Here is a 25,778-nt window from a genome sequence, read left to right as displayed (position 1 = left end):
ACCCTTTACAAAAATCACTTAGTAAGAAATGCTATGTAAGTACACATCCAGAAAACAAGCAGCTGCAACAGGGCATTGCAACAGGGCACTGCACATTGGCTTTAACTGACACTGATTTTTATTTTTCTGAAAAAAAAATATTTTAGTGGCATACTGATGCTTTCTAGTGCACTAAGTCTAAAGAAAAATAATGGATAATGGCAATTCAAGTACAGGACAGATGCTAGCTATATCATATTATTTATCAACCACACTGAGCCTGAAAAAGCTGATGCACCTGCCCTATCTGGACTACAGACTATTACTCATCTTTAAATGGAATCTGTCAGCAGTTTTGGCCGATCTAAGATATGACCACTGCCTTTCAGAGCTTATCTACAGCATTCTATAATGCTGTAGATAAGCCCCTGATCTGACCTGCAAGAGAAGAAAAATAATTTTTATTATACTCACCCAGAGGGCGGTCCGGTCCGATGGGTGTCGCATGTCCGGGTCTGGTGCCTCCCATCTTCTTGCAATGCTGCCCTCCTGCTTGCTTCACAGGCTCACCGGCATGCACTCCTGCGCAGGCGTACTGATCTGCCCTATTAAGGGCAGAGCAAATTACTGCAGTGCGCAGACGCTGGGCATGTCTGATCTATCCTGGCCCCTGTGAACTGCAGTACTTTTCTCCGCCCTCTATAGCATTATAGAATGCTGTATATAAGCCCCGAAAGGCAGTGGCCAAAACTGCTGACAGGTTCCCTTTAATGCTGCAGTTGTACATCACATACAGTAATGGTTTAAAATATTTGTCGAATCTTTTAGGGCTTTCTATACCTATTTGTCTTGGTGAACTCTAAGCTCTGACATCCCCTCACTATCCTAAATCCCATAAAAATGGCTGTTGCATTCCCTGTCTCAGCTTTTAAACAGGGTTTTATAATCCCTATTGAATGACTATATCATATAAAGTGGTAACTGCAGGGCATTATGAGGAAGCCTATACAGAGATGCCTGAGGTTATCTGAGCCTTCACTAGTGAATGTGTTCTTACGCAAATTGCAAGATGAAAGTGGGCATTTTTCTGGCTATTCATGTGAATGGAATTGCAAATTGTTTGAATTCACCATGACTTATGAGTTTCATAAAATACAACATGAATTCAATTTGTTTCCAACCGATTAGCCCACCAATGCAAACCACCAATAAATTACTTTCCCTTAAAGCTTTTTCTTACACTGGAACAAAATTTTTCGATTCAAAATAGATTTTTCTACCTGATGAGTTCAATCTACTTTTTCAGTTCCCCAGTCACAGCCCACTATTTTATACTCTTTTATTAATCTCCATTGGTACATTTATACTTCTTCTAACCTCATGGCTACAAAAACTCAGCATTCCTGCCTATACAAGCCTGTACAAAGTTTTGAGCTTTTAGAAATGTGTGTTCAGGCAAGCTCACAAGCTGCTGAATTTTGATTTTATCTATTGCTTGTTATAAAGGCTGTAAGTACGGACCAATACAAAAACCAAGTACAAGACAAAAGTTTTAGTTCTAAGCTACTTCCATTTTTTTAGCTTTTCTCTATTTTTTACAGTTCAGTTATTATTAAAATCAGCCATAAAAATATTGACATGAAATACAGAGTAGGACGAATTTTAAATTATTCAATATTCTTAGACAGAAATATAATGCCCATGGAACTGAAACAGTGATCAATACTGTGCCATGGGCCCTGGTAATATACAACAAATGTGCTCTGAATTTAAATTGGTTTTCTTACGTAAAAAAGACAAAAAGATATCTTCTGTAGTGATGAGCGAGTATACTCGTTATTCGAGATTTCCCGAGCATGCTCGGTTGATCTGCGAGTATTTGGATTTGCTCGGAGATTTAGTTTCTGTAGCCACAGATGCATGATTTGCGGCTGCTAGTCAGCCTGAATACATGTGGGAATGCCTGTTTGTTAGGAAATCCCCACATATATTCAGGCTGTCTAGCAGCCGCAAATCATGCAGCTACGGGCACAGAAATTAAATCTCAGAGCACATCCAAACAATCGGAGATAACCCGAGCATGCTCGGGAAATCTCGAGTAACGAGTATCCTCGCTCATCACTAATCTTCTGTTTAATAGTGGTAGGCAGCAAACACTATTTGCTTCCATAAGGAACCATGCAGGTCATCCGTTTGTGTATAGATGTTCAGATGAATTGAACGGTACCAAATATTAATGAGCCATTGCAAGGTTTGTGTATATTCTAAGAAAATCAGTTAAAGAGTAATTCCATTTGAAATTGAATGTATTGACTTATGCATGTGTACTTACAATTTTCTAATATATATTTTTTTCAAATGCTGTTCACAATGAAATTGAGAAGTACAAAGATTTGTCATGTGAGCTTCATCTGTGGGCTAAATGAATAAAACAAAAAATGACTCAAATAATAATATCTACAGATCATGGGGTCATCACCATAATTAACCTTATTCTATGAGTTGTAGTATAGTTGGGAAGGACAGGGTTAAATCCCAGTTCTGCAGGATCTTGACTAGAGGCACCTGCAGGGTTTCTCTAAGAAGCAGGAAGTAGCTTCATGGAGTGGCAGTCTGCTGAGAGAGTTTCAGTCTGCTGCTTGAAGCAGAGTTGAGTGTGCTACAGGTGAGTGACGAGTCAAAATGTGAGCTGTAGCTGATAGAGAAACATGTTGAGTTCTCTCTTTGAATGGAGATCATGATGAGCAGTCTGTGAGAGCTGCAGAGAAACATGTGGAGGCTGCAGGCCGAGTTGAACACCTGTTTGGTGCTGTAAGCTGAAGGGGATACCGTACCACAACTGGTGGAATCGTGCCTCTTCTGTGTATGAAGTCTGCTCCTCGAGCAGACTTCATACCCAGATTTCATAATCTGTTCAGGTGAGCTCGCACTGACATATGTGATCATATATTCTCAGGCCATGTGAAAAGAACTGCAAGTATCAGTGGTTACTATGGACAATAGCTGTGTATAAGTAATCAAGATCTGTTCTGTTTAGTTAGTGCATGGTCAAAGATATGGATTTCTGTTTATGAGTTTCTTTTGCTGCTGGACAACCTATGGAAAACAATAATGTACTTGTTTGGACCAAAACTACATTGCCTGTTTGAATGCTACCTAAGGCCTAAAGCCTACCAGAGAAAGTGAATCCCTGCAATTGATGGAGAATGTGGGCATGAATTACCAAATAGCACACGCTATTGCAATGTAAGGATTGGATGTCCTGGATAAAGTCAGTTACAGCATGGCAGACTCAGTCTGGAAGCGTTGAAGAATTGTCCTGCCAGAAGGTGACATTGCTGTGGTGTCTTGCTGGTACAGTTCAGAAGAGTTCTGATAGATGAGAGACATCTTTTTAAGTGGAGCTGCGTGGAGGAGAACCGGGGTATATAAAGCTGTGGGCTTGTGGACTGCAGTATTGGCAGTCGCCTACTTCGACTACCCTGCAGACACTGCTGTTCCTCATCTTGTCAAGGGACCTAAGGAGTGCCAGGTGAGTTTGAAACAGTGTCCAAGTGACAGGATTCAGGGAGTTTAGTGATGCTAGAAATTGACACACTTTTGAATGTGCTAGTCCCTGGGGTGGGGGTAAGGTGTATCGATAGTGATGCCAAGAACTTTCCTCTGGTCCAGGTCAAAATATACACAGGCTGTGGTTCAATTTCCCATCACGTGGGAGGTATCAAGGACTTGTTGTATGCCATGTGACTTATGAGCTGAAGTGGCAGCATCTAGTAGTCTGTTATGATGTCAGGAGTTGGCAGTGGTGAAAAGTCACATGATGTTTGATGTACACATGATGTGAGGTGACAAAGCCACATGAAATTCAGTCTGTGCAGCAGTGTGTATGACTGTGTACAGCAGTTTGTAGGACCGTGTGCAGTAAGTTTGCAGCCTTATGATGTGTCAGTATTGGTAGTGAGGTGTGTCTGAAGAGCAGTATGGTGATGTGCAGGCTGCAGAACCTATGTGAATGATGCGCAGGTGACCAAGCCTGTGTGTGTGATGTAGACTGTAAGTAGCAAAGCATTGTGTATACTCTGTGGAAAGCAGAACTCTGTGTGTAAGTTGTAGATAGCAGAGCCATGTGTGAATGGTATTCCCCAGAAGCTGATAGAAAATAAAATAATTAGTTTTGGCAGATTTATCACTGTTGGAAATGTGGGTTGGTAGCAGATGATGCCCAACCCTCAGATTTGGGCAGAGGGGGAGATATGTAGCATAGTTGGGGCAGGATTAATTAACAGCTCTGCTGGGTCTTGATTAGATGCACTTGCAAGGTTTCTTTAAGAAGCAGGAAGTAGCTTCATGGAGTGGCAGTCTCCTGAGGGAGTGTCAGTATGCTGGATGAAGCGAATTGCATGTGCTACTGGTGAGTAACCAGCCAAGATGTGAGCTACAGCTGAGAGAGAGACATGCTGGGGTCTCTCTATGAATGGCGATTGTGCTAAGCAGTCTGTTTGTGAGAGCTGCAGATAACTGTGTGGAAGCTGCAGCCTGTTCACTGTGAACTGTGCCCAGAGTTGAACACTTCTGTTTGGCCCTAGAAGCTGCTAGAGTTTGGGCTGAAGCGAATACCACAACTCATGGAATCATGCCTCTTGTGTATATGCTTTGGGAGAAAGAACTGTAATCTGTTCAGGTGAGCCTGCATGTGATTATGATTAAATGCACAAGCCATCTGCAGAGAACCACAAGTATCAGTGGTTGCTGTGGACAATAGCTGTTCTGTTTGACCAGGCTGGATCTAGCCCAGTCGTGTATGAGTAACCAAGGAATGCAATCAAAATTGCATGACTTTGGACCAAAACTGCATTGCCTGTGTGAACCCTCCTAAGTCTTAATGGCTACCAGAGGGAGTGAATCCCTACAGAGTGAATAGGTTTTCTACAAACTTCACACTCATGAGCTATACCAGTTTTCTGTGAAAATTCAAAAGTCTTCAAAACTGGTATAAAAATGGTATGTGAGCAAAGTGTTAAACTACTGTGCATTACATGTTTACATGGTCAATATAGGATGAGCAAACATGCTCAATGATTCTCTGCTATCACTCTATGTGCTTGGAGGTGCTTGTTACTTAGCAATCAATGGGCGGTGCTCGAGTTCAAACTCAAATCGACGCCGTGAATCTTTGGCGCCTGTTACACAGCCAATAAGCATGCGGGGATTGCCTGTGAGTCACAGTAATACTATAGCCATTTTGGTTGTGGCATTACTGTGATTGGCTAGCCATCTGACATCATCAGAGGTTATAAAAGGACAGACACCACCCATCTCAGCTCACTGACGCCATTGCACAGCTCTGTGACACTTTGTATTGGAGGCAGAGAGTGCTTGTCAAGGCCTGTGTGCATAGTATAATGAATCAGAGGCCTGGTGCTGTAGCTGAGCCATCATGCTATCAGCCCTTCTAAGGGATAATCGTTTGCAGCATATACCATCTGCATTTAGCCTAGTGAGGGAGAGAGAGTCGCAGGAGCAGAATGAGTAACAAAATCCAGTCTGTAGACACGGATTAGGCTTCTGTAGTTCATTGGCAAATATATAGCTGCAGTTTTTGGTGGGTGCTGGAAAAAATGAATACATTTTGATCCATCAAGTATCATGTGCTTTGAGGTCCTTTTTGTGTTACATGAAACACCCACATATAGTTGAAATATTTTCCTCGACTACATTTCTCGGTCATTCGCTATTCTGTAGTGTGGAGTAAATTTCTGTGATCTCTAATAGTGAACAAAAGCTTTTAAAAATTTATTAGGGCTACATTTCTCAGACATACAGTGGCCTGTAAGCATTCTTGTGATATGTAAAACTGCAAAAAAAGCTTTTAAAAAATTTGTAGGAAATGTTTGAGGAAGTAAAGTTGGGCAGTAATTTACAAGGCAGAGATCATACTATCCTCGAATTTTGGATTACAAGAAGATGAAGACGAGTGAGGACTCTGTCTTTAGGTTTGGACTTCAGAAAGGCAGATTTTAATGGACTCAGGAAGAGTGTAGTGAACGTTCAATGGTTGGATGTTCTAAAGGATAGAAATGTCCAAAAAGGATAAGAGATTTTTCTAAATTAAATTCTCACTGCACAATCATTAACAATCCCAAAAAGAACAAAGAATTGGAAGCATGTAAAGAGACCAGGATGGATGAACACATAACTTAAACACTTGTTAAAAATAAATAGGAAATGTATGTTAAGTGGAAACAGGGGGCATATCTAAAGAAGAATATAATGCTGTCTGCAGGTAATGCAGGGCAAATGTTAGAAAATCTAAAAACAGTAATGAAGTGAGGCTTGCAAGGGAGACCAAAAGCATTAAAAAAAGAATTTGGGGATATGTCAAAAGCAAAAGAAAAGTCAAAGATGCTATAGGATTTTTATAGTATGAAAAGGGTGAAGAGGTCAAAAAATTATGTTGAGAAGGCTGAACTTTTAAATTCCTATTTTACATCTGTGTTTACTAATAAAATTATAACATCAATTGATCTTCACGATGCTATTGAATGATTAAAAGAATCTACACTATCTCTAAAGAAAGAGATTGTGAGGGATCAAGATTTAGCAGAAGAAATTTCAGAACTAGAGTTGAGCGAAACGGGTCGAAAAAATTCAAAAGTTGCCAACTTTTGGCAAAGTCGGGTTTCATGAAACGAAACCCGACCCTAGGATGAGGTCGGCCACGAGGTCGGCGACTTACGCGCCAAAGTCGCGTTTCAAAAGTTTGTTTTGCGCTCTTTTTCAGCCAATCAGGATCCACGGACACTGTGGGCAACGTGATGACATAGGCACGGGTCACCACCATCTTTCAGAAGGGCATGCAAGTGATTGGCTTGCTTTGGTGGGCGTCACAGGGGGTATAAAAGGGCGTGCACGCCGACCGCCATCTTACTTCTGCCGATCTCAGTATAGGGAGAGGTTGCTGCTGATTCTGTAGGGAGAGCGTTAGGCAGGGAAGAAGACCAAAAAACTGCTTCTGCTGCTAGAAATTTGGCCTGCACAACACACCAGTCACTGTGTGTGCAGTGCAAGGGGAGGCTATATAGTGGTGTATCAGTGGTGTTGGTTGTTGGGCTGCCTTCTAAGGCTTCCTGACAGGCTGGCATTGCTGTTTACCCACTGCTCTGCAAACTGCTTATTTAAAAGCAATCCAATCTCCCTTATCCTCTAGTCACTTTGGTCACAGCTGTGCCATCGAGCCTGTCACATAGCGCTCAGATATTCATTGGGCCTCAAACTGCTTTTTTAAAAGCAATCCCAATTTTTTTTTTTTGTCCTGCTGAGAAGAAAAAAAAACTGCTTCTGCTGCTGATAGCAATTTGGCCTGCACAACACACCAGTCACTGTGTGCAGTGCAAGGGGAGGTTATATAGTGGTGTATCAGTGGTGTTGGTTGTTGGGCTGCCTTTTAAGGCTTCCTGACAGGCTGGCATTGCTGTCTACCCACTGCTCCGCAAACTGCTTTTTTAAAAGCAATCCAATCTCCCTTATCCTCTAGTCACTTAGGTCACAGCTGTGCCATCGAGCTTGTCACATAGCGCTCAGATATTCATTGGGCCTCACACAATCCAAAAGTGTCCAGTGTCCAAAAGTGTGTGCAGAGATTCAAACTCTCACTTATCCTCTAGTCACTTAGGTCACAGCTGTGCCATCGAGCTTGTCACATAGCGCTCAGATATTCATTGGGCCTCACACAATCCAAAAGTGTCCAGTGTCCAAAAGTGTGTGCAGAGATTCAAACTCTCACTTATCCTCTAGTCACTTAGGTCACAGCTGTGCCATCGAGCTTGTCACATAGCGCTCAGATATTCATTGGGCCTCACACAATCCAAAAGTGTCCAGTGTCCAAAAGTGTGTGCAGAGATTCAAACTCTCACTTATCCTCTAGTCACTTAGGTCACAGCTGTGCCATCGAGCTTGTCACATAGCGCTCAGATATTCATTGGGCCTCACACAATCCAAAAGTGTCCAGTGTCCAAAAGTGTGTGCAGAGATTCAAACTCTCACTTATCCTCTAGTCACTTAGGTCACAGCTGTGCCATCGAGCTTGTCACATAGCGCTCAGATATTCATAGGGCCTCACACAATCCAAAAGTGTCCAGTGTCCAAAAGTGTGTGCAGAGATTCAAACTCTCACTTATCCTCTAGTCACTTAGGTCACAGCTGTGCCATCGAGCTTGTCACATAGCGCTCAGATATTCATTGGGCCTCACACAATCCAAAAGTGTCCAGTGTCCAAAAGTGTGTGCAGAGATTCAAACTCTCACTTATCCTCTAGTCACTTAGGTCACAGCTGTGCCATCGAGCTTGTCACATAGCGCTCAGATATTCATTGGGCCTCACACAATCCAAAAGTGTCCAGTGTCCAAAAGTGTGTGCAGAGATTCAAACTCTCACTTATCCTCTAGTCACTTAGGTCACAGCTGTGCCATCGAGCTTGTCACATAGCGCTCAGATATTCATTGGGCCTCACACAATCCAAAAGTGTCCAGTGTCCAAAAGTGTGTGCAGAGATTCAAACTCTCACTTATCCTCTAGTCACTTAGGTCACAGCTGTGCCATCGAGCTTGTCACATAGCGCTCAGATATTCAATGGGCCTCACACAATCCAAAAGTGTCCAGTGTCCAAAAGTGTGTGCAGAGATTCAAACTCTCACTTATCCTCTAGTCACTTAGGTCACAGCTGTGCCATCGAGCTTGTCACATAGCGCTCAGATATTCATTGGGCCTCACACAATCCAAAAGTGTCCAGTGTCAAAAAGTGTGTGCAGAGATTCAAAATCTCACTTATTCTCTAGTCACTTAGGTCACAGCTGTGCCATCGAGCCTGTCACATAGCGCTCAGATATTCATTGGGCCTCACACAATCCAAAAGTGTCCAGTGTCCAAAAGTGTGTGCAGAGATTCAAACTCTCACTTATCCTCTAGTCACTTAGGTCACAGCTGTGCCATCGAGCTTGTCACATAGCGCTCAGATATTCATTGGGCCTCACACAATCCAAAAGTGTCCAGTGTCCAAAAGTGTGTGCAGAGATTCAAACTCTCACTTATCCTCTAGTCACTTAGGTCACAGCTGTGCCATCGAGCTTGTCACATAGCGCTCAGATAGTCAATGGGCCTCACACAATCCAAAAGTGTCCAGTGTCCAAAAGTGTGTGCAGAGATTCAAACTCTCACTTATCCTCTAGTCACTTAGGTCACAGCTGTGCCATCGAGCTTGTCACATAGCGCTCAGATATTCATTGGGCCTCACACAATCCAAAAGTGTCCAGTGTCCAAAAGTGTGTGCAGAGATTCAAACTCTCACTTATCCTCTAGTCACTTAGGTCACAGCTGTGCCATCGAGCTTGTCACATAGCGCTCAGATATTCATTGGGCCTCACACAATCCAAAAGTGTCCAGTGTCCAAAAGTGTGTGCAGAGATTCAAAATCTCACTTATTCTCTAGTCACTTAGGTCACAGCTGTGCCATCGAGCCTGTCACATAGCGCTCAGACATTCATTGGGCCTCACACAATCCAAAAGTGTCCAGTGTCCAAAAGTGTGTGCAGAGATTCAAAATCTCACTTATTCTCTAGTCACTTAGGTCACAGCTGTGCCATCGAGCTTGTCACATAGCGCTCAGATATTCATTGGGCCTCACACAATCCAAAAGTGTCCAGTGTCCAAAAGTGTGTGCAGAGATTCAAACTCTCACTTATCCTCTAGTCACTTAGGTCACAGCTGTGCCATCGAGCTTGTCACATAGCGCTCAGATATTCATTGGGCCTCACACAATCCAAAAGTTTCCAGTGTCCAAAAGTGTGTGCAGAGATTCAAAATCTCACTTATTCTCTAGTCACTAAGGTCACAGCTGTGCCGTCGAGCCTGTCACATAGCGCTCAGATATCAGTGGGCCTCACACAATCCAAAAGTGTCCAGTGTCCAAAAGTGTGTGCAGAGATTCAAAATCTCACTTATTCTCTAGTCACTTAGGTCACAGCTGTGCCATCGAGCCTGTCACATAGCACTCAGATATCAGTGGGCCTCACACAATCCAAAAGTGTCCAGTGTCCAAAAGTGTGTGCAGAAATTCAAAATCTCCCCTGTCCTATAGACACCTTGTTTTACATACTATATAGTTTGTTGGATTTTGTCTACATTTCTACCAAAAATGAGGAAGGCTGGTGGAAGAGGCCGTGGAATTGGGCGGGGGTTGGCAGCTGGTAATGATGGTGTTGGTGGTGGATCTGATGGTAGTGGCAAGAGCAAAATAGGACCGAATGCAGGAGGTGTTGAGCCTGCGTCATCGTCTGGCTACATAAGGCCTCGAACGCTTAGTTTTCTAGGAGTTGGCAAACCGCTTTTAAAGCCAGAGCATCAGGAAAAAGTTTTGTCTTACATTGCTGACTCAGCCTCCAGCTCTATCGCCTCCTCTTCTTCAGTTGTAAAAAGTAAAAGCACTGAGTCGTCATTGGAGGCTCATGTTCATGAACCACACCTTTCCTTGTGTCCTTCACCCCAACCAAGATTGAAGGATGACGCAGGCCATACTACTGATTACTCCATGGAGCTGTTTTCACATACCATGCCTGGATTATCAAGTGAAATGGTGAATTACCCAGGCCAAGATGAATCTGACATGGAGTGCACTGATGCACAGCCGCTGATGGATGATTCTGCTGGTACATTCACTCAGAGCACTACATTGTCCTCGCAGTGTACAGAGCCAGATTCTGACCCTGATGAGACTCAGGTGCCCCTTCCCGCACACTATACCACCATACACGGTGACACAGAGGAAGGTGCACATGACATAGAAGAGGAGGTGATGGATGACCCAGTTGTTGACCCAGATTGGCATCCATTGGGGGAAGAGGGTGCTGCTTCCAATAGCTCAGATGAGGAGCATCCACAGCAGACATCGACATCGCAACAGCTGTTATCTGGCAGGCCCGGAGCACTCCAAAGACAGGTTCCAAACATCAAAAGAGTTGCTGGACAGCTTGTCCAGAGGGTCAAAAGATCACAGCGTGCTAGGCCGCAAAATGTCTGCCAAAGTAGGAAGAGTGCAGTGTGGCACTTTTTTGAACAAAATCCTCATGATCAGGCCAAGGTTATCTGTAAGAAGTGCGCAAAGACCTTTAGCCGAGGGAAAAATCTGAAAAATTTGAATACCAGTTGCATGCTTAGACATTTAACCAGCATGCACTTGCAAGCGTGGACACAACACCAAACCTCAAGTGCCACATGTGCAACTGATCACAACGAAGGTAGTCAGCAACGCTACATTGTTTCCCCCACTGTAAGCCCACCGGTTAGCACAGCAGCAAATGTTGAGGTGTCGTTGCAAGGCCACAGCAGTCAGGGAATCCCACTGTTATATCAACGAAAGACTGATTCTAGGCCATCAGAAAGAACACCAACTCCATCACCATCATCAACCCTCTCTCAGTCCGCCCTGTCCACCGCTACTTCCACCATATGCAGCTCTCAAGTCCAGCTCACCCTCCCAGACACTATGAGTAGGTCAAGAAAGTACTCAGTCTCTCATCCGCGTACACTGGGTTTGAACGCCCACATTGCCAAACTAATCTCGTTTGAGATGATGCCCTTTCGGTTGGTGGAAAGCACAGCTTTCCGCGAACTCATGGCCTATGCAGTACCACGCTATGACCTACCCAGTTGCCACTTCTTCTCTCGCAAAGCCATCCCAGCCCTCCACCATCATGTGAAAGACCGCATTGTCCATGCACTCAAGCAGTCAGTGAGCGGAAAGGTGCACCTCACAACTGATGCATGTTCCAGTCGGCATGGCCAGGGCCGTTACGTGTCCATCACTGCGCACTGGGTTAATGTGGTGGATGCAGGGTCCACAGGGGACAGCGGTGGTGGGACAGTGCTGCCTAGCCCACGGTATAGGAAACAGTTGGCTGTAGGCGTTCGACCCTCCTCCTCCTCCACCTCCTCCAGAAGCGAAAGCTCGTCCACAGAGCGCAGTCGTACGAGCACTCCATCTGCAGCTGCAACTGTTGCACACGATGTGTCCCCCTATCGAGCAGCTAGTGGAAAGCATCAGCAGGCTGTGTTGCAGATGATGTGTTTGGGCGACAGACACACCGCCGAGGTGCTGGCCGAGTACTTGAAGCGACAAACTGAGTCATGGCTGGGTAGTGTACATCTTGAGGCAGGCAAGGTAGTTAGTGATAACGGCCGTAATTTTGTGGCAGCCATAGCCCTTTCAAAACTCAGACACATACCTTGCTTGGCTCACACCTTGAACCTGGTGGTGCAGTGCTTCCTCAAAAATTATCCGGAGTTAACAGCCCTGCTCCAGAAGGTGCGAAGACTGTGCGCGCACATCCGCCGGTCGCCTGTACACTCCGTTCGTATGCAGAAGCTGCAGCGATTGCTCCACCTTCCCAACCACCGCCTCATTAACTACATTGCAACAAGGTGGAACTCCACCCTGCACATGGTGGAGCGGCTGTGCGAGCAGAGGCAGGCCATAATGCATTTGTGGGAGGATACACGGCCAGGAACTTTGAGAGCAGACATGGAGTTGACAGGTGTGCAGTGGTCGAAGCTGAAAGACCTTTGTAAAGTCCTTCAGTGTTTTGAGGAATGCACACGGCTGGTAAGCGCAGATGACGCCATCCTAAGCATGAGCATCCCACTTATGCGTCTGCTCATGCAAACTTTGACGCACCTTAAGGAGCAGGCGTCTGCAGCCAATGTTGATGAGGAGGAAGAGGAGGAGGGAATCTTTGATGACATTCAGCCATTGTCTGCTCAGGGACCTCTCCTGGACGAGGTGGAGGAAGAAGAGGAGGAGGAGGAGGATGATGGGGATGATTACTTAGGGGAGGAGGATGCATCTCGTGGGGCAAGTGAAAATGTTGGCGTGGCAAGGTCTGGTACAGGGTTTGTGCATGACTGGAGGGATGTGGATTTGCCAGAAAGTGCTCCTCCACCCAGCACTCGCAGTGCATCATTGACACCGGGAACATTGGCCCACATGTCAGATTATGCCTTGCAGATCTTAAAAAGGGACCCCCGCATTGCCAAAATGATGAACGATGACGACTACTGGTTGGCCAGCATCCTGGATCCACGCTATAAAGGCAAATTACAAAACATCATGCCACAGGAGAACCTTGACCTAATATTGGCTAATAAACAAGCAACTCTGGTAAATCGGTTGCTTGAGGCATTCCCAGCACACAGCAGCGGTGATGGTTCTCACACGAGCCGTACGGGCCGGGGGCAGCTTGGCAGAGGTGTTCGTGGTGCACACAGCAGAAGTGGCGTTGGAGACAGGGGTTTCATGACAATGTTGTGGACTGATTTTTCAAATACCGCTCACACAACTGGTAATACTGCATCGATGGAAAGTGACAGGAGACAGCAGTTGTCAACTATGGTAACAAACTACTTTTCCTCCCATATCGATGTTCTCCCACACAGGTCATTCCCCTTTGACTATTGGGCCGCTAAACTGGACACCTGGCCTGAATTGGCACAATATGCCTTACAGGAGCTCGCTTGCCCAGCTGCAAGTGTGCTATCGGAAAGAGTCTTCAGTGCAGCTGGATCAATCCTGACAGAAAAATGGACCCGTCTATCAACCCAAAATGTGGATGATCTAACCTTCATTAAAATGAACCACGCATGGATTTCCAAGGATTTTGTCCCACCTTCCCCTGATGACACATAGGGTGACAGAAAAATGGCTTGCTTTGGTCCTCCTCTTCCTGGGACTTGAACAATTTCGCCTTTTGCATCAGCTGAATGTCCAACATCAACATATGCCACTTTCTAAAACTCCCTAACTGTGCTGCCTCTCCCCCCATGGCCGGGGTCACCACCTACCGCACGACACCGTGCGAGTGCCGTTGCCCTGGACAGGTGGGTAGGCCGACTCTTGGGCGCGGGCACTGGCACAGGGTCCCTCATAGTGCAATCAAGTGTCTCTGACGGTGGTGGTGCACACCCGCCGTCAGACACACCGCCGTACTATGAGGGGCCCAGTGCCAGTACCGACGCCCACGAGTGGGCCCCCCTTGCTTGGGCAGGGCCCCAGCATTTGCAATCTTTACCTCTCCCTGCTCCTCCGCTGTGTAATCTGGGCCGTCAAATCTATACTGGGCCTGACACCGTCTGAGCCTGCCTCCTGATCTATAGACATATATTTTGAATGTGTACACTATGCTATCCATACATGTTATCCAGGGATACGGTACCCTTTCTAACCTTTGTGCAATCACCTGTAATCCATACTGGGCCTGACACCGTTTGAGCCTGCCTCCTGATCTATAGACATATATTTTGAATGTGTACACTATGCTATCCATACATGTTATCCGGTGATACGGTACCCTTTCTCACCTTTGTGCAATCACGTGTAATCCATACTGGGCCTAACACCGTCTGAGCCTGCCTCATGCTGTATAGACATATATTTTGAATGTGTACGCTATCCATACATGTTATCCGGGGATACGGTACCCTTTCTAACCTTTGTGCAATCACGTGCAATCCATACTGGGCCTAACACCGTCTGAGCCTGCCTCCTGAGACATATATTTTGAATGTGTACGCTATTCATACATGTTATCTGGGGATACGGTACCCTTTCTCACCTTTGTGCAATCACGTGTAATCCATACTGGGCCTGAGAACGGCTGGCGAGCTGTTAAGCAAGCTACAGCACCTGTGGTTTGCACACGTAAGTTTTTCATTTTTTCAGGAATGACAGTTAGGCCTAATTCCAGAACTGTGGTTGACCTGTACTTACTGGGAAATCATCGTTCGCGGGTAATAATTGTAATCTCAGATCCACATCACTAACGGTGTTCAGCGGGTTATCTGCACCTGTAAGCGACAAACGCTGGCCATTTCAGTGTAGCGCACATGCAGCCACGGACATGTAAGGGCATGACACACCAGTTATTGGACAATCTCACGTGCCAGAGCCTCGCGTGTCCCTCTAGTAAGCCGGACTCGGACCGCGAGGCATGACGGAGTCTCGTTCGTTAATGGAATTAAGCTTGCAATGCGTGCATCTTTTTTGTTGCTGGATGTTTGAGGTTGCCCGTGTTGAGTCAAATTATGCCGTAGGCTCCACTCCTGGTGGAGCCCTTCTGGACATTCCATTAAGGTTCAGCTTTGCAACCATACTGCCCACGTAAAACAAACACTTTGCCTTCATGAACGATGTTTGGAGGGTCGTGTCTCGTGGGAATAACGCCGCCCAATCAGTTAACCTGCTAGTGAGATCCTTCATTGCTCCCAAACATGACATCACACTCCCTAGGAGGAAGGTAATGCCACTGTGGCGACCGTACTCCTTGGGGTGACAGAAGTGCACTGATGCCCAGCCACTGCTCGATGAATCTGCTGGTACATTGACCCAGACCACTACATTCCCCTCGCACGCTACACGGCCTGAATCTGACCCTGATGAAACTCAGGTTACCCTTCCCATATACAGTTCCATCTTACACGGTGACAAAGAGGAAGCTGCAGATGAAAGTGCAGGTTCGGCCCACCCGCCGTCAGACACACCACCGTACTATCAGGGGCCCTGTGCCAGTGCCATCGCCAACGAGTAGGCCCCCCCTGCTTGCTCAGGATCACAGCACTTTCAAACTTGAAATACTGTGCAGTGAGATGGAAGATGGGGCTGACGAGGAGTCCAGACTAGTACAGGGATTCCCTAGCGAGGAGACATATTTGATTGTTTTCAATGTTGGGACAGCAATTTTTGGGGAGCACTATACTCTGGAGAATGATAGATGGGGCCCACCATACACTGGAACATTCCAAAGGTGGACATCAGACACTGGAGCAGCATTTACAGGGCCCATTATACACTAGAGCATTAGAAATGGGGCCCATTATGTTTGGAGCATTATTTGGGCCCATAAGACAGTGGAGCTTCATCCATGGGGACCAACATATACTGTAGCATTATGTGGAGCTCATCATATACTGTTTCAAACATTATATGGGACCAATGGTTCTGTATGGAGAAATAGATGGGCCTCGTCATGAGATGTAAAAAGTGAAGTATTTTTCATTGTACAGTACTATATCGCTATTTCTCTGCTGTATCGGAGCATCATGAGTTGTGGTATTATGTGTTAAAGGGGCGCTGTTTCGCCCAGGGCACATGAAAACCTGGAGCCAGCCCTAACCCCCCCACAACTTTAGCCAAATAACCCCCATTTTTCAGTGCGTAACTAGTATTATGAAGTTAATTAAGGTTGACAAGCTTAAGTAAGAAAAATTGATGCTTTTGGCATTCAAATGGGCACTGTAGGTGTGTTTCCTGTCCTCCTCTCACTGCCGACTTTAATTCCCCATTGACTTACATTGGGTTTCGTGTTTCGGTCGGACCCCCGACTTTTCCCTATAGTCGGCCTATTTTGCTCGACCCAACTTTTGGAAAAGTTGGGTTTCATGAAACGAAACTCGACCCTAAAAAACCAAAAGTCGCTCAACTCTAGTCGTGACCGATTCCTATGTCATCGCGTTGCCCACAGTGTGCGTCCTCCATCATTGGCTGAAAAAGGGTGCTGGAAGCATCTTTTGAAACGCGACTTTGGCACTCTGGTCGCCGACCTCGTGGCTGACGTCACGCTATGGTCGGGTTTTGTTTCATGAAAACCCGACTTCAGCGAAATTCGGCAATTTTTGAATATGACCGACCCGTTTCGCTCAACTCTAATTGTCACCATTCTGCTGCAGCTGGATGAAAAATTCCCAACATAGCAGCCTTTGATATTTAAAAGATGATAAAGAAATCAGAAGAAATAGCTAAAAATATTTTCTCTTCCGTTCCCAAAGTGCTGATGGTATGGTGACAATATACATTAAATCTCTAAATTCCGATCTTCATGCAGAAAAGATATATATCTTTGTACCGGTTAGCCAGTAGATAGAAAAATATTTGGAATTGAGAGTCCTCAGTGGTTGATACCTTTTAAGGTATCAACCACTGAGGACTCTCAATTCCAGATCTTAGTGCAAACATGACTTCTATGATGGTATTGTACATACACGACACCTGAGCGATAATGGAAATATTCAATACCAATATGAATAAATATGATATTACTCAACCAGTTTATCAAATATCATATTTCTTTATGAAAAAATGCATTTTCTAGGTGAGATTAACAATTTTCAAGTGAAGTTGGCTCTATGATCTGCAACTGGTTTTGGAGATAATGAGATGGAACCAGGTGCACTAAATAAGATAATCAATCAAGGGATGTGCAAAACCAGTGGTAATGAAGATGCAAAAGTAAAAAGGAAGGAAAGAACCGCTGTAAGTATGCACACTACACCAAAATGAGTAAAAAACATATGAAAAAACTTTATTGACACACAATGCCAAAAAAATGTGATATTAAAACATAAATAAAACCACATAGGGTTAAACCCACTCAGGGTTACCTGCTAAAAATCACAAATAGAAAGAAGGCATGCGTGGGATATAACATTAAATATATGAATCAAAAAACCTTGCAAAAATATGGCTCATGAGGGAAAACAAAAACCGAGGAATGTATAAGCGTTAAAGGTTCACAATGATATGCAAAGATAGAACAGAATCAAAACCCATATATTGTAACCCTAGATGAGAATCGCAAACCCTAAGGGCTGAAGATACAATGCCATTAAGTGTGGCGCAGGGCACTAGTATATCCAAAGATCAATAGCGAAAGCACAATGGAACAAAAGTGGAAGACCAGTGCATGATAAATAAAGTTAGAAAAGCAATGCCCTTAATAAGATGGACCAATGTCCAAATGAAAACAGCCCAATAGTACATAAGGTATCATAGCGATATTACCAAAGTAAGGTCATTCATGCAAGAAGATCCCAATTGGCAGGGCCAGGAGTGGAGACCCAGGAAAATGGCCCCACGCGAATTGCCGTAACAGGTACAGCTTCATCAGTGGGAGTATCACAATTGTGGCCAAATGAGCTGAAATACCTGGTCAATCCATGCTTTATAACATTCCGGTGTGGGCCAGTAGTGATGCGGCGAAAGAGGAAGTGGGAAGGATAGGAATATAATGTAGGCAGACGTCTCTGCATCCAAAGTTGGAAGTGCGCGTGCGCGAAGCGGAATGCAACCTGTGCGCGCAGGAACGCAAGGACAAAATGAAAAAACCCTAAAGCGCATGCTTAGCTCTCGGGAGACTGAATAGCGCTGGGAAGATGATATAAACCAGAGAGGGGGACATAGAAGAATGATGGGATAAAATTAATGATGTGTGGAGATGAATGAATGAATGAATGATGCATGAAAAAGCAAAAAAGGGAGACAACACAACCAGAATCAAAACAAACAGAAACAAGTGAACAACACACAAGAAAAATATATTTATATATATACAATTAATAAAAAGTAAAATAAAAAAATGAAAACTAGAAAAATATGAACATATATGTATAAAGAGGAGTAATAATGAAAAATAAAAAAATAGAAAATAAAAAATAAATCATGAATAATAGAAAATAAAAATAAATCATGAATTACAATAACCAATTGAAAAATGAAAAAATAAATAAAAAAAATAAAATAAAGTAAGATAAAGAAGTGAAAAAATGAAAAAATAAAAGATTAAAAAATAATGAAAAACAAACAAAAAATATATATAATATAAATTGAGAATGAAAAAAAATAACAAAAAAATAAATAAATAAAAAATAAACATACAACCAGTAATGCAAAACTGAAAAAATATATTTTATTTTATTTTTTATAGTATGATCAAATGACAACATATAAAATTCAAGATATATGGTAACCATCACAAACAGAAGAGACAAATGGATCTGAAGGTCCTATACATGGAAAATACCTGGAAGTACCCCAATGAAGGGGATTTAATAAATAGAAGCCCCTTTCTTGATAGCCATACATATGTATAAGGAAAACAGTAACCTCATGAGCCATGAATGAAAGATTAATTATGCAAGCCCTATACCTAGATAAGTAAAAAGGTATATTAGAATATTATAAATAAAATAAAATGTTGTATCAAAATATTTAATCAACCCTCGTTTGAGTGAAAAAAAAAATCACCAAATAAATAAGGTAAGAGAATATATTAAATACCAGTTAGGGTGGGCTAGAAAAGGAGTTTTATATGAGATAAGGTTGTAAAACCAAAAAGCAAGGACAAAGATAAGAGCACAAGAATATATCCTAAGTGCATCAAGTAAGAAAAACGACATTACATCTAATCCAGTCCAGATTACATGCAGATCAAAATCGAATAAAGCGGTGAGCCAGTACCTGGACGGTCCCATATATAACTAATCCCTCAGAAATGCATCAAATAAAGCATCCTTCATATTTTAGGAAAAAGACTTCTGGAGATGCTGTCTTTGTACCAAAAAAACCCCTGTAGACGGCCACTCCAGTAGATGACTTCAAATCCAAATAAGGACCAAAGATACCGAAACTGTATCTTAATCAGGTGAAACATGACACCGATGAGAGTAAAATAAGATGTGCCAATTGCTGAATGCAGGGCACTCTATTCTTGTAGAATTGAAGGAAGATGTGACTTTGACTGGTTCCGCCATTAACCCAGAAATTCCGTAAATAACAATTCTTCATTGAGACCTGTAAGCATAGTAGAACCCAGGTTAAAAATCCAATGAGACTCAGATTGTAATAGTAATTTCTTAGGACAGTCCCCACCCTATTGGAAACTGTAATCTTCTCTAGTCCTACTACCTGAAAATTGGCAGTCTTACCGGAATGATGAGCAAGGAAGTGGGCTGCCACTGAAGTCAAAGGCTTTCCCTTTAATTGGTCAGAGGAGGCCAGATTGATGGTGGAGAAATGTTTCTGGATTCTGCACCACAACTCTTGAGATGTTTGACCCACATAGACCTGTGGGCAAGGACAGATCAAAGCATAAATAACACAACTAGATTTGCAGTTAATATAAACTTTTAATTTATGTCTTGCTGCATCAAGAGGGTGAACAAATATATCTCTAGCCGGACACATGTGGGGAAAAATATTGCAGTCGCCACATGCAAAGGACCCTCTCAAAACAATTCCACGATTGAGTCTCGTAGTTTGTCCAGTGTAATGGCTTCTAGTGAGCAGATACTTAAGATTAGGTGCTCTTCTAGTCATAAGGAGGGGCTGTTCACTAATAATACCAGAGGTCTGAAGATCTGTAGTCAAAATGCCCCAGTGTTTCCATAAGATCTCTCTGAGTCCAATGAGTATTGAATCTGGTGATAATTTGTGGCTTGTGATCCTGTGACTTACTCCAAGTGGTCAATAAGGAGTCTTGTGTATGGACTTTGGCCCGTTGATAGACTGCAGAGATACTTTTGCGTGGATCGCTCCTATTTTTGAAACAATCAGTAATTTGGAAGCTTCACTATGAAAATCATTGTCATTAGTACAGTTTCTTCTAGTCCTTAAAAATTGTCCGTTGGGCACACCTTTCTTTGTGTGAAGCGGATGAAAACTCCGAAAATCAAGAAGGCTGTTTGTGGCCATAGGTTTGCGAAATAGGTTTGTGGAGATGGTACCATCAACCATAGAAACCCTTAGATCCAAAAAGTTCAGTGAGGAAGAAGACATGGAATAAGTCAAAATAATGTTATACATGCTATTATTGAGATATTCAATAAATAACTGACATTCTTCTTGTGTTCCCAACCAGACAAAAAACATATTGTCAATAAAACGTGACCAATATCTGACTTTATTTTTGAACCAATTAGAAGGGTAAACTACAGTGGCTTACCACCAACCTAGAAAAAGGTTGGCGAGAGCCGGGGCACATCTCCCCCTATGGCCACTCCTGACGTCTGTAGATAAAATGATCTTTGAAATAAAAAATAGTTGTGCTTCAAGATGAAATCTAACAAATCAATGACCAATGAGTTAGGCAACAGATCGAAGAAGTATAAAACAGCTGTAATAGCATCTGCATGTCCAATTTTGGAATATAAGGACTCCACACTCCACGTCACAAGTAACCAGTATAGCCTCGGATGGTAGGTTTATCTCCCGACAAATCCTTAAAAAATGGGAAGTGTCTTGAACAAATGAAGGTAAGTCACTGACCATGGGTTGTAAAAAATAGTCAACGCACACACATGCCTTTTCGCAAAGACTACCGATATCAACCACAATAGGACGACCAGGAGGTTTATTCAGATTTTATGAACCTTCAGTAGTATATAAAAGGTTGATGTGATTGGATGTTCAATCCATAAAAACTTCAACTACTGGTTATTGATAATACCCAAATCTCAGGCTCTGTCCAATAGCTTTCTAAGTTTTACCAAAAACGCCCAGGTAGCATCGGAGGGCAGCTTTCGATAAAACCTATCATCTCCCAACTGGCGATGTGCCTCCTCCAAATATAATGCTTGTGGCCATAAGACCACATTGCCACCCTTGTCAGCCTCCTTCATTAAAAATATCTTATTAGATTTGAGGCTGACAATGGCTGTTCTTTCGGCTGCACTAAGGCTGTCCTGATGTGAATAGTGAGGGGGCAAAGAAGGGATATCTTTTTTAACCAATTCAAAAAATATCCTAATGGCCGGGACCAACTGGTTTTGGAACATAAGCCAACAACAAAAATAAATAGGGAACGTCATTGCTCTCCTTTCATGCAATATTGACATATACATATAAATGTGCTATAATAATCTCAGAAACACCATATATTAACCCCTTCCTGCCATCCGATGTACTATCCTGTCCATGGGACCTGGGCCCCTATGCCCATGGACGGGATAGTACGTCTACTGCGATCAGCGGCGCCCACGTGGTGAGCGCCACTGATCGCGGCCAGGTGTCAGCTGATTATCACAGCTGACACCCGGCACAATGTGTCAGGGGTGGTCACGGACCGCCCCCGACACGTTAACCCCTTGCACACCGCGATCAAATATGATCGCGGTGTACCGGGGGTTAAAGGGAAGCATCGGCAGGGAGGGGGCTCCCTCCGAGCTTCCCTGAGCCCCCCACGGCAGCGCAATGTGCAGCGCTGCTGCGGGGGGCTCCTTTCCTGTAGGCACCCGAATCCAAGATGGCGACGGGGGCCTTCGGGGGGCCTGCAGGAAGCTGGCTTCCTCAGTGCCTGCAAAGCGCAGGCATGAGGAAGCCTTCTGCACTGACTGTGACAGATCGCTGATCTGTCACAGTGATCTGTGATGTGACAGATCAGCGATCTGTCACAGGACAGTGATGTCCCACCTGGGGCTATTTAATAAAGTAAAAAAAAAATAAAAAAAGTGTTAAAATAATTAAAAAAAATCGCCAAATAAATTAGAAAAAAAAAAATATTCCCCCAATAAATCTATTTTTTGGAAATAAAAAAAAAAAAACAATAAAAGTACACATATTAGGTATCGCCGCATCCGTAATGACCCGCCCTATAAAACTGTCCTATTAGTTAACCCCTTTAGCGAACCCCTTAAAAAATAAAAATAAAAAACGAAGCAAAAAATTATGATTTATTATCATACCGCCAAACAAAAAGTGTAATAACGCGCGATCAAAAAGACGCATATAAATATCCATGGTACTGCTGAAAACGTCATCTTGTCCCGCAAAAAACGAGCCACAATACAGCATCATCAGCAAAAAAATAAAAAAGTTATAGCTCGCAGAATAAAGCGATGCAAAAATAATTATTTTTTATATAAAATAGTTTTCATTGCATAAAACCGACAAAACATAAAAAAAGACCTAAATGAGGTATCGCTGTAACCATACTGACCCAAAGAATAAAACCGCTTTATCAATTTTACCGCATGAGGAACGGTGTAAAAGCACCCCCCAAAAGAAATTCATGAAACGATGGTTTTTGATCATTCTGCGTCCCAAAAATCAGAATAAAAAGCGATCAAAAAATGTCACGTGCCCGAAAATGGTACCAATAAAAACGTCAACTCATCCCACAAAAAAATAAGACCTCATATGACTCGGTGTGTCAAAATATGGAAAAATTATAGCTCTCAATATGTGGTGATGCAAAAACTATTTTTACAATAAAAAGCGTTTTTTAGCGTGCGACAGCTGCCAAACATAAAAACCGCCATAAATAGTAAATCAAACCCCGCGTTATCACCCCCTTAGTTAGGGAAAAATAATAAAATAAAAAAAATGTATTTATTTCCATTTTTCCATTAGGGTTAGGGTTAGGGCTAGGGTTAGGGTAGGGTTAGGGCTAGGGTTAGGGCTAGGGTTAGGGCTAGGGTTAGGGTTAGGGCTGAGATTAGGGTTAGGGGTGTGTTGGGGTTCGGGTTGGAGTTAGAATTGGGGGTTTCCACTGTTTGGGCACATCAGGGGCTCTCCAAATGCAACATGGCGTCTGATCTCAATTCCAGCCAATTCTGAGTTGAAAAAGTCAAATGGTGCTCCTTCCGTTCCAAGCTCTGCCATGCACTCAAACAGTGTTTTACCCCCACATGTAGGGTATCAGCCTACTCAGGACAAATTGCAAAACAATTTTTGGGGTCCAATTTCTCCTGTTACCCTTAGGAAAATGAAAAATTGGGGGCAAAAAATATCATTTTTGTGGAAAAAAATGATTTTTTTATTTTCACGTCCGAGTGTTATAAACTTCTATGAAGCACTTGGGGGTTCAAAGTGCTCACCACACATTTAGATAAGTTCCGTGGGGGGTCTAGTGTCCAAAATGGGGTCACTTGTGGGGAGTTTCAATAGTTTAGGTACATCAGGGGCTCTCCAAACGCACATGACACCCGCAGACCATTCCATCAAAGTCTGCATACCAAAACGTCACTGTTTCCCTTCCGAGCCCCAACGTGTGTCCATACAGTAGTTTTCTCCCACATATGGGGTGTCAGCGTACTCAGGACAAATTGGACAACAACTTTTGGGGTCCAATTTCTCCTGTTACCCTTGGGAAAATGAAAAAATTGGGGACTAATTGATCATATTTGTGGAAAAAATAAGATTTTTTTATTTTCATGCCCGGGCATTATAAACTTCTGTGAAGCCCTTGGGGGGTCAAAGTGCTCACCATACATCTAGATAAGTTCCTTAGGGGGTCTCGTTTCCAAAATGGGGTCATTTGTGGGGGTTTCCACTGTTTAGGTACATTAGGGGCTCTCCAAAGGCAACATGACACCCGCAGACCATTCCATCAAAGTCTGCATTCCAAAACGTCACTACTTCCCTTCCGAGCCCCGACGTGTGCCCATGCAGTAGTTTTCTCCCACATATGGGGTATCAGCATACTCAGAACAAATTGGACAACAACTTTTGGGGTCCAATTTCTCCTGGTACCCTTGGGAAAATAAAAAAATGGTGAATAAAAGATCATGTTTGTGGAAAAAATACGAATTTTTTATTTTCACGCCCGGGCGTTATAAACTTCTGTGAAGCTCTGGGGGGTTCAAAGTGCTCACCACACATCTAGATAAGTTCCTTGGGGGGTCTAGTTTACAAAATGGTGTCATTTGTGGGGGGTTCTACTGTTTAGGTACATCAGGGGTTTTCCAATCGCGACATGGTGTCCGATCTCAATTCCAGCCAAAAACGTCAAATGGCGCTGCTTCCCTTCCAAGCTCTGCCATGCGCCCAAATAGTGGTTTACCCCCACATGTGGGGTATCAGCGTACTCAGGACAAATTGCACAATAACTTTTAGGGTCCTGTTACCCTTGGAAAAATAAGAATTGAGGGTGAAAAAATCATTTTTTGGAAAAAATATGATTTTTTAATTGTACGGCTGTATGTTATAAACTTCTGTGAAGCCCTTGGGGGTTCAAAGTTCTCACCACACATCTAGATAAGTTCCTTAGGGGGTCTAGTTTCCAAAATGGTGTAATTTGTGGGGGGTTTCCACTGTTTTGGTACATCAGGGTTTTTCCAATCGCGACATGATGTCCGATCTCAATTCCAGCCAAAAACGTCAAATGGCGCTGCTTCCCTTCCGATCTCTGCCATGCGCCCAAATAGTGGTTTACCCCCACATTTGGGGTATCAGCGTACTCAGGACAAATTGCACAATAACTTTTAGGGTCCTGTTACCCTTGGGAGAATAAAAATTGGGGTGAAAAGATCATTTTTGTGGAAAAAATATGATTTTTTAATTGTACCGCTGTACGTTATAAACTTCTGTAAAGCCCTTGTGGGTTCAAAGTTCTTACCACATATCTAGATAAGTTCCTTGGGGGGTCTAGTTTCCAAAATGGGGTCACTTGTAGGGGGTTTCCACTGATTAGGTACATCAGGGACTCTCCAAACGTGACATGGCGTCCAATCTGAATTCCAGCCAATTTTGCATTGAAAAAGTCAAACGGCGCTCCTTCCATTCTGAGCTCTGCCATGCGCCGAAACAGTCGTCCCCCCCCACATATCAGGTATCAGCGTACTCAGGACAAATTGCACAATAACTTTTGCAGTCCAATTTCTCCTGTTACCCTTGGTAAAATAAAAAAAATTGAACCTGAAGTATTTTTTTTATGAAAAAAATTCTTAAATGTGGTTTTGAGCACCTTAAGGGGTGCAGTTTTTAGAATGGTGTCACTTTTGGGTATTTTCTATCATATATACCCCTCAAAGTGGCTTCAAATGTGATGTGGTCCTAAAAATAAAATGGTGTTGTAAAAATGAGAAATCGCTGGTCAACTTTTAACCCTTATAACTTCCTAACAAAAAAAAATTTTGGTTCCAAAATTGTGCTGATGTAAAGTAAACATGTGGGAAATGTTAGTTATCAAGTTTTTTGTGTGCCGTAT

Source organism: Dendrobates tinctorius, unplaced genomic scaffold, assembly GCF_039654945.1.
Source record: "Dendrobates tinctorius isolate UK_male_01 unplaced genomic scaffold, ASM3965494v1 ptg000048l, whole genome shotgun sequence".
Classification (NCBI taxonomy): domain Eukaryota; kingdom Metazoa; phylum Chordata; class Amphibia; order Anura; family Dendrobatidae; genus Dendrobates; species Dendrobates tinctorius.
The sequence above is the reverse complement of the archived record's forward strand: the minus strand, read 5'-3'. Positions refer to the sequence as shown.